Here is a 9579-nt window from a genome sequence, read left to right on the forward strand (position 1 = left end):
GTGGTGTATTAGAGGTAAAAAATGATATAAATACTGTTCGGTTTCTCACACAAACCGATCGTTTCGTGTCTTAGGACATCAATGTGTCGTCACGAGCCGCAGGGTTTAATTTGGATTTGTCTGTGCATGTTTTTTTTACTCTCATAGATTTTGTTACCATTGCCATGCATTATACGACTGATAGACTGCAACGGTTAAAGTTAAAAATCATCATATGTGTTCTACTGAAGAAACAAAGTCACCTACATCTTGGATGCCCTGGGGGTAAGCAGATAAACATCACATTTTCATTTTTGGATGAACTATCCCTTTAATAAAGAACATACACCTCATCTTCAATCTGCTCTTCATATCCTCTTAATGACAGATGCTCTCGAACAGCAATCGTATTTGGCCGTCAAAGCCTCCTGTATTAACTGTGTCACCGCTCAAGCATGTATAAATGTAGCATTTCGGCGACAGGCCATGAATACTTAGTTTATGAGTAGCACTGAATAGGTTGACCTTTATCTGCACCCAGCAGAGAGGGAGTGAGAGCAGTGCTTTATAATCTCGCTGCTCTAATTGGTATTATTCTGACAAAATCCCCCCTCCCACAGTAACAGGACTTAAACGGTTCAGAAAATGCATGTTGCTTTTGCCTCTTGCAGAATGAAGCCTTAGTGTGTTTATTGCTTTTTATGTTCGTAGGCCTAATGAGCAGATCATGACATTTTGAAAACAAATGCAAAACCTACCACATCTAGTGCAATAAAACTGATTCTACGACAAACAATTTCAGGAAATTTAATTTACATTTGCTTGCAAATACAGACACTATAAGGTGCCTTCATAAACCTTTAGGATTATACAGGATAATACAAGCTGAATTAGCCGAATTGACGTGACGTGACGTGACATGTGGCCAAGTATGGTGACCCATACTCAGAATTAGTGCTCTGCATTTACCCATCCAAAGGGCACACACACAGCAGTGAACACACACACACACGCACACACCGTGAACACACACAGGGAGCAGCTGGGGGTTCGGTGCCTTGCTCAAGGGCTCCTCAGTCGTGGTATTGAAGGTGAAAGAGAGCGCTGTACATTCACTCCCCCACCAACAATCCCTGCCGGTACGAGACTCGAAACCTTTGGGTTACGAGTCCAACTCTCTAACCATTAGGCCACGACTTCCCCAAGTTAGAGGAGGGCTTGTCCGGGATTTTCACATAGAAAACAGTTATTTAAAATTTTACTGTATTTTTTTAATCAATAAATGCAGCCTTGGTTACAATAAGAGACTTTCAAAGACATTCAAAAAATTTAATTATTACAAATTTTGAGTGGTGGTGTATATATTTGACTGAACTATAATAATAATAATAATAATAATAATAATAATAATAAAATTATATTAGACAATTAATAGGTGAAATGATAAAAGTAATTATGAAATCTATTAGAAACAGTAATCCTAAACATAAGATCTATAAATCATCCGTGCACAACTACATGCAATTCTCGTAACACTCCAGCACAGTAGGTGGCGATATATATACACCTAGTCCAAGTTAAGTCAGCGGTAAACCCAGTGAAGAAGAAAAACAGAGGAGCCATGTTCAAAACTGGTGAGTTTTGCTTGCGTCATTTGGTGTTTTTCTTGTTTGGCATGGTTTCTTAAGCATACATTAAATAAAAAACATACAGTAAATGTCAATAAAAATTTATTTTCTGTACTATTTATAGAAAATTCATATCATTGACTGTTGTAATATTGTTGATTAAGGCCATGCCCAGTGACAATAGTAACCATGAAGGTTTGAAATGTTATATTCTGTCTAAAATTGCTTTATTATCTGTGACGGGATGGAAGAGAAGGTAAATATACAAATGAAAGTCCTTTCGTAATCATAAGTGACTTCAGGTGTGTCTGGCACTAACTGATTCAACCGTAGAACTTCTGAAGTTCCTCATCGGGGCTAATGAGAAGATAAGTGTGCTAAACTCGGAGGAGGCAGACAGAGAGGTGTTCAACTCCAAGGCTTTTATCTGCGCTTAACTGTTCTGCTTTAATCAGTGCAGTGACTCAGGGCCGTATCAGATTGACTGGAGGCCTAGAAAGTAAACATGTTGTAAAGCTACTTTTTGTTGCTTATTTACTCTGCTTTTTCCTGGTGTTCTCATGGTTTGGATGTGATATTCTCGCCCCTGAGGCCTGGGTCCCATTCTAGGCCAGAATATGTGCTTTTACTGTTTTTTCCTTCAGTATAGTCTCAGTTGGCAATAGTGATTCTGTGAGTGCAGTTTGCTAAATTCAAAATCTCTGAAGAGTTCAGTGTTTCCAGTACACAAGGATAATAAATATTAAAAGGTCATTATAGTCAACATGAAATCACATTTAAAGTTTTTTGGGGTTGACTCAGTCCCAGCGATCTCAATCAACCACATTGTACAGCTTAATACTCAATTCCAGATGGATAAAATCAAGTCTCTTTAAAAATACTTTATTTCATCGAATTCATTTGAAAATACACAAGGTTGCAGTGAAATGGGTTATGATCTGCTTTTCGTGTTGAGCACAAGGATCTTTTTGAAGTGTGTGTGTGTGTGTAAGTGCATTTTTGCTGTGGTCAATACATCACTTGACCTCGTTATCTCTTTGCATATCATTAAGAAAGATTAATTGCATCTTTTATCCTTTCTCTTCTGCTCTTTCCTTTCCCACTTAGAATAAAACAGAGATTATATTTGACCTTAAAGATTTCAAATTTGCTAAATTTTACAAGTGTTTAATACAGCATTACATTCAGATTCTGGAGGTAAAAATCCCTTTCATTTTCTCCATAGAGAAAAAGATTTAAACCCATTTTTCTATTGACAGAGATTTTATGCATCTTTTATTTTGTTTCAAATCAAATGTGATTAATCTCAGGTTGGTTGGATTTGAGCTCTTGAAGATTTTTCTGAAATCTCAATAAAGAATGCAATGAATTCTTATTAGAAGCTCTAAACAGCCTGATCTCATTAGTATTCATAGGATTATACAGTAATGTTTGCACATGCATTTTTGCTGAACTATACAATATGGACGGCAAACAAAAGTACTTGTGTATACGCAGCTTTGGGGATGTAAAAAGTGTTATGAAACATTTATATTAAAAATAAACTTTAATAGCTATATTTAAGTGTTACATAGAATCCCTAAACTTAAAGAATTTGTCAACATTATCAAAATTGTAAGTAACAGCAGATCAATTTTACAGTGGCAATAATTTTCTGGGTTATTATAGTTAACTAAACTAATACTAAAACTAAAACCATAAAAAATGAGTTACTTGAAATAAACATTAGCTGAAATAAAATATTATCAAGAGTACATCCTTTCTCTGATTCATTCAAAAGCAGCACATCAAGGCCTGTGCTATTGAAGATCTATTCAAGTCTTTGGTAATTTACAGGCCTGTAGTAACGGCGACTTTGAAATGACTCTTAAAGGAAACAATGGCAGCTCAGGTGTGAGAGCAGAAGGTTGAAGGAAATGTCTTCTCTTCTACCTGAAAGCCCAGTTCTGTCTAACAGACTGTGTGCGGCTCATTCATGCAGCCTTCGTGCATTTCAAATGAAAAGTTCCTAAATTCACCTGATTACCTGAGTGTTCCCGTATGCTGATGCCATCAGCGCTTGGCATTTCAATTACTTCACTAGTGGCAAATCATAATCAATTAAAGGTGCATTTCAATGAGCCACCAAAGCACCTGAGCTCGAATGCAAAACGAAACACGAGATTTTGCAAAGATTAGTCCTCCCGCATCGATTCAGAACACAACAATTGGCTTAGTGTCAGATTTGATCACAATTTGACAATCCCATTTCCTTCTGCCGATTCTTGAGATATGTGAAGTCCTGCGGTTTCACCCGCCATTCAGATTGGAGAAATGTAAAACATTTCCACTTTGAATAGAAACAGACAAAACAACAAAAAATCAGATGTGAGAGTCAGTCTTCATCCTGAAGTTTCATCTTCTGTGAGTATTATAGTTGATCGCTGATATTCTGCGTCAAAACTGTCACATAATCTTTTGGGATTTTAAGTAACTTCCATCATTTTTAGTAGGTCATATTATTACACCACAATGTACAAACGCAATTGCATTTTATCCAGTTTTTACCCAACTTTGAATGCTAAAAACATGAATTACCTAAACACACGTTAGAGCAACAATATTTCCCCTAATGTTATTCCAACAAGCCAAAAACAGTTTGAACAATTTCATATTGATCAATGTTTCTGATTTGTTACTGTTATTTTTATTTTTTATTAATTCATTCATTTTTTTTAATACTGTGATTTGTTATGGATTTTTGGCAGTTCGCATGCATTCCAGCATAGATAAATAATGCAGTTGCTGTTATCCACAGCGAAAATTACAATCTAATTCAGTTAAAAAAACTTATCTCAGTTGCTGTCTTCCTCTAAGTTTAATCACACTAGCTGTAGAAACTCATTCCAACTCATTCTTCAACTTCATCTTGTCTAGTTTAATCTCAAATTCAAACTGAATTGAAATTGTTTCAATTGTATTGATGAGTTAAAGTAATGGACAGTGCAGATTATCGTTTGGCTATCATGCATTCCAGCATAGATAAATAATGCAGTTGCTGTTATCCACAGTGAAAATTACAATCTAATTCAGTTAAAAAACTTATCTCAGTTGCTGTCTTCCTCTAAGTTGAATCACACTAGCTGTAGAAACTCATTCCAACTCATTCTTCAACTTCATCTTGTCTAGTTTAATCTCAAATTCAAACTGAATTGAAATTGTTTCAATTGTATTGATGAGTTAAAGTAATGGACAGTGCAGATTATCGTTTGGCTATTTATTAATGCTGTTGCTGTACATTTTGTCATTATTTATAGTTCTTTGTTGTGTGGGGATGTTGAGAGCTCAAATAGAACCATTATTGCATCAAATGTTGCAGTCTATGTCCAAATACATTTATTCAGAAAATTATTTTCCAAATGATTTTCTTTATTTAGCAAAATTGTATTTTATTTTGTTTGAACAAAATGCCTACTACATTTAATATGTCTCATACAGAATATGGATGCTTCAGCATGTTCAGATTCTTAATAAGTGAGAGTTGGAAGGGATGTTTGTTTGCTTCAGATCAGTCACGTATGGGGTATAAGTTCAGTTTGGATGCACACTAAGAAGACAGTGATTTGGAACAGAACTGATATAGAAGATAGGACCACTAAAGTAAGTATATACTAGTTTGTGACAGACGTTGCAGCATGCAGGGGGCAGAATGAAAAGATTTAAGGAAATTCAAGGTCACAGCTGATTAGTGTGTGCACTTGTGTGTGTCTGTGTGTGTGTGTGTGCATACAATTGTTCAGCCTGTGGTGTATAATCTCACAGTAGAGATATATACGTAACATAATACTGAAGGAGCTTCTGTCCTTCCCCCACAGAGACAGTATGTAACCATAACGGTTATAACATCAAATGAAATATGAGTGCAAATCTTGGGTGCTTAAAAAAAGGGTGTTATGAATCCTGATCTGTTTTAACCCTTTTTTCACATTTTTATATTATCATTCTGATTTCTGTCATTTTATCAAACTGCTGATGTCGCTTCCTGGAGGATGATGAAGCATTGGCTTATGTTAGTTCAAGGCAGTGTTGTTTTAGTATCACTGATGTACTGTTAATGCTTTTGTAAAGTTAATGTTTATTTTATTTTATTTCATTTTTTTTTATGGTTTTAGTTAACTGTAATAACCCTGGTTCTAGGGATTTTACATAAGACTAATAGGATGAGAAGTTATATTTAGGAAAAACCTATAAACTGCTTATGGATTAAAACAATATTCCCAAGAAATCGTCTTGTTTGAAATATTTTGATTAGGGAAAAAAATGAAGAAAAACCTGTTATACATTGTCACATTTGTGAATTAGAATGTTTTGCATCATTGAAAATTGTTTGTTTAATATTTTATCCAATATTTTGATGCATTAGATGGAATGAAATTGTGCATAGGAATGAGTGAAGATGTTTGAATGGTGAAAAAAGAAAAAGAACATTCACAAAATATGTTCCTTTCATCTGTAAGTATGTATGTTTGATTATGCAATGCTGATTCCAGCCGGATAAGGAGGAGACAGCCCCCTACTGTCCCTGAGATTCAGCAGATCCAATTAAACTGGTTCAGAGTTTCAAAAGCCCAATACTTCACGCATGGCTCTTTGATAGGCTTCCCCTTGAAATGAGGTAACATCCATTGGGTCTGGCCTCTGTTAACACAGTTTAGTCGGCTGGAAAATTAAGAATATCGGACAGAAACCAGAGGGTTGTTGAAGCTGAGCTTCTTAAGGCCAGTTTAAACTTTCAGACATTCAGTCCAAATGAAAGCAGCCCTTCTGTGTGTCCTCAAAACCATGTTAAATCTTGGTTATTTTTTATTTTTATTTTATTATTTAACCTTGTAGTGTGTAACACTGTGTCTCGTGTCTCTGTGCGACCAGCACAACACAGCAACATTGCCTCAACCAATGGCGTGAGTTTAGGGCGGGACAATCTGTTTGTCTGACCAATAGGAGACAGAGGGAGTGTTTGAGAAACCTGTTTGAAATGTGATATGTGTATTTCTGATGTTAGTGATGCAGTTAGTGAGACTTCAGATTTAGCCAGAGGTTCCCAAATGCTGGGTCACCAAAAAAAAATATATATATATATATATATAAGAAGGACCCCAGGAGTCTCTTTCCTGTCATCTGCAGACTACAGAGAATGTCTAAAACATGTAATTCATATTAACGATCACATTATACACTGAAGTGATGTCATAGCGCATACCCTACCAGAGCACTGCAGTTTGAGGTCATTTCTCTGCATGTTTTTGTGCGTTTGAATGCTCTCCCACATTTGTGACATTCTGCAAAAAGCAAGATCTGCAGTATATTAGATTCTATAAAACCTAAGCCAAACCAGGTGAATGCTAACAAAAGTCTAGAGCAAAGCTGAGTGAACAGTAATACAATATTGATTTGTCAGGAGCAATGATATTGACTTGACTAGGTGGCAAGAGTTGTGTCTGACACTGATGTTAGTGGTGCAAACATAAACGAATGGCCAGAGTTCCCTGAAGCTTCATGCAAGTGTCAACCAACAATCTAATGAAAACATTTCAGCCCAGGGCACCGGATTGCCATATTAATGCTATTATCAGAAAATTGTTATGCATGATATGCATATGGCATCTGTTTATGAATTCATGTTATCTTAGAGACACCACCCTTACAATAATTTAGCTGCTGCATTGTCTGTTTTATGGCCAAGTGTCAATGGTTACTATGAATCAAACTGTGTTATGTGCAGTGTTGGGAAGGTTATTTTGGAAATGTAATAGGTTACAGATTACAAGTTACCCTATTTAAAATGTAATAGTAGTTTAAATTTTTCAATTACTTTATTAAAGTAATGTAACTGATTACTTTTGATTACTTTTTGATTACTTTGCTACATTTCTAATGAATGTTTATTTACAACTGTTAATAATTTTCAAACATTTACACCATGCAGGGTTAACCTTACAGTAGTGCTCAACACTCAGACTTTCAAAATCCTTCATCACTTGAATTAAGATGAACAAATTTGAACACATCCACCACAAAATCAGACTTTAGTACCGCCTTTTACTTTGAGATTGATCTGAAGTTCAATGCAGATTTAAAATCATAAGAAATAGTTTACTGATACTGTTTTTGAAACCAAATCTTTGCATAACTACAGGAAACACTGCATCGAACAATGGTTTGGGAAAAAAAAAAGTGAATAAAAAAATAATAAATAAAGGTATATACATCAACTCAAATACGGTTATCTAATAAGCATGTGTCCTATTCTGTGTACTAATCTCCTGAAACATTCGTGTCTTTTTGAAACATTGGTGTCTCTTTGTATATGATATGATGATAGTTTTCTCAAAATAAGTAAAATGCTCATGAAGTGACAGTTCTAGAGATTGTTTATGTGTTCATGTACTCCTATATTGAGGCGGCAGAGGCTGAAAACACCGCGAGCTTCAGTAGGCCTATGTGTAGTAAATGAAACCGCATGTCTGCGCCATTAATTTCCACGAGGGGCGTACTGGGAAAAAAATTTCAGGCCGGGAAATCTCTCACTTATACACCCACAACAAATTCTGAAACATGGACAACCCTATTTTTTATATGGACATCACATTAAAAAAAAGGTTTAAATCCTTAGGTTGGGGACATGCAAAATAATTAAAAGTTCTCTCCTGGGGTCCGTTCTTCGTACGTCGCTAATTCAGTTAGCTGGATTTGATTGTTGACGATTTCGCTTGATCTTGGATTGGTTGGTTCTTCGAAGCTCATCCCGGAGTTGCTGTCATAGCAACAGGTCCGTAAACTTAAACCTGCTCGGGAGCAGGCTTATTTCATGTAAACAGGATTAGATCGCGGCTTTATAAGCGGAGGTGATACGAGAAGTCTGTTGCACTTGCAGCCATGTCTTGCCCGTTTTTACGAGAGCAACCTGTTGCGGAAGGTGCGAGGATAATTCGCAGAGCTTTTAGAATTAATCGTGTTTTGCGACACAGACAGGATCCATTAGCACAGTGCGATAGTGTGCTTTTTGAAAGATATCGTTTTTCACGTGAGGGTGTCATTTAAATAATTAATTTGTTGGAACCTCATATAGAAAGTTTGACTCGTCGGAGTTGGGCTTTAACAACAGCTCAAACTGTGTGCATCGCGTTGAGATTCTTTTCGAGTGGCACTTTCCTGTACACTATTGGGGATGCGGAGAACTTGGCCAAAAGTGCTGTCTGTTGTGCCATTTGCAAAGTTTATTTGGCGCTCAAGCTGTTTTTAGGGGTTTTTGTGGTCTTTCCAAGCCACTTAAGATCCCAAGTTGTAAAGCTTTTTCGCCATTGCAGGTACATTCTACTTGTTAATGAAGATCATGTGAATATGTCCACGCTAGTAAATATGAATCGATTGTCCCCCAGGCTTCGCTAATGTGATTGGTGACATAGACTGCACACACATTCATATCAAGGCCCCACCAGACCCCAATGAAGGAGATTTTGTGAACCGAAAGGGGGTTCACAGTATAAATGTGCAGGTGAGTTACAATTACAATTCTTAATATTTTAGATATGTAATACCTTGTGTATATTACCAAAGTATGCAGTTGATTGACTACAATGTCTTACATGGTGTGTGACTCTATGTGCCATGTCACAAATGTGGAAGCCAAATGGCCAGGATCTGTGCATGACTCAAGAATTTTCAGAGAGTCACGTTTATGCACATTATTTGAACGTGGTAAGGAAAAATATTAATGTCAAGCTCACTGTATTATTACACACAAACTTATTCTGGGCCTAAGATCTCGGATGTAATAAGCGACGTACGAAGAACGGACCCCTGAACTGCACCTACGCTTCCATTTTTCTTCAGTCTCTTTATTTTGCCCTGATATCTACTTCTCACATGACTTTAATACTCAAGATTTAACAAAACTATACTTTCTAAATTGCCTACATGTCAAAATTAGTAC

The 9579-nt window shown here is 36.3% G+C and overlaps 1 pseudogene; it reads left to right on the forward strand.

Moving 5' to 3' along the window:
* The first annotated feature begins 8522 nt into the window (after positions 1–8522).
* LOC107662318 (putative nuclease HARBI1) lies at positions 8523–9361 on the forward strand (annotated as a pseudogene).
* Positions 9362–9579: the final 218 nt, after the last annotated feature.

Source organism: Sinocyclocheilus anshuiensis, unplaced genomic scaffold, assembly GCF_001515605.1.
Source record: "Sinocyclocheilus anshuiensis isolate Anshui unplaced genomic scaffold, SAMN03320099.WGS_v1.1 scaffold579, whole genome shotgun sequence".
Classification (NCBI taxonomy): Eukaryota; Metazoa; Chordata; class Actinopteri; order Cypriniformes; family Cyprinidae; genus Sinocyclocheilus; species Sinocyclocheilus anshuiensis.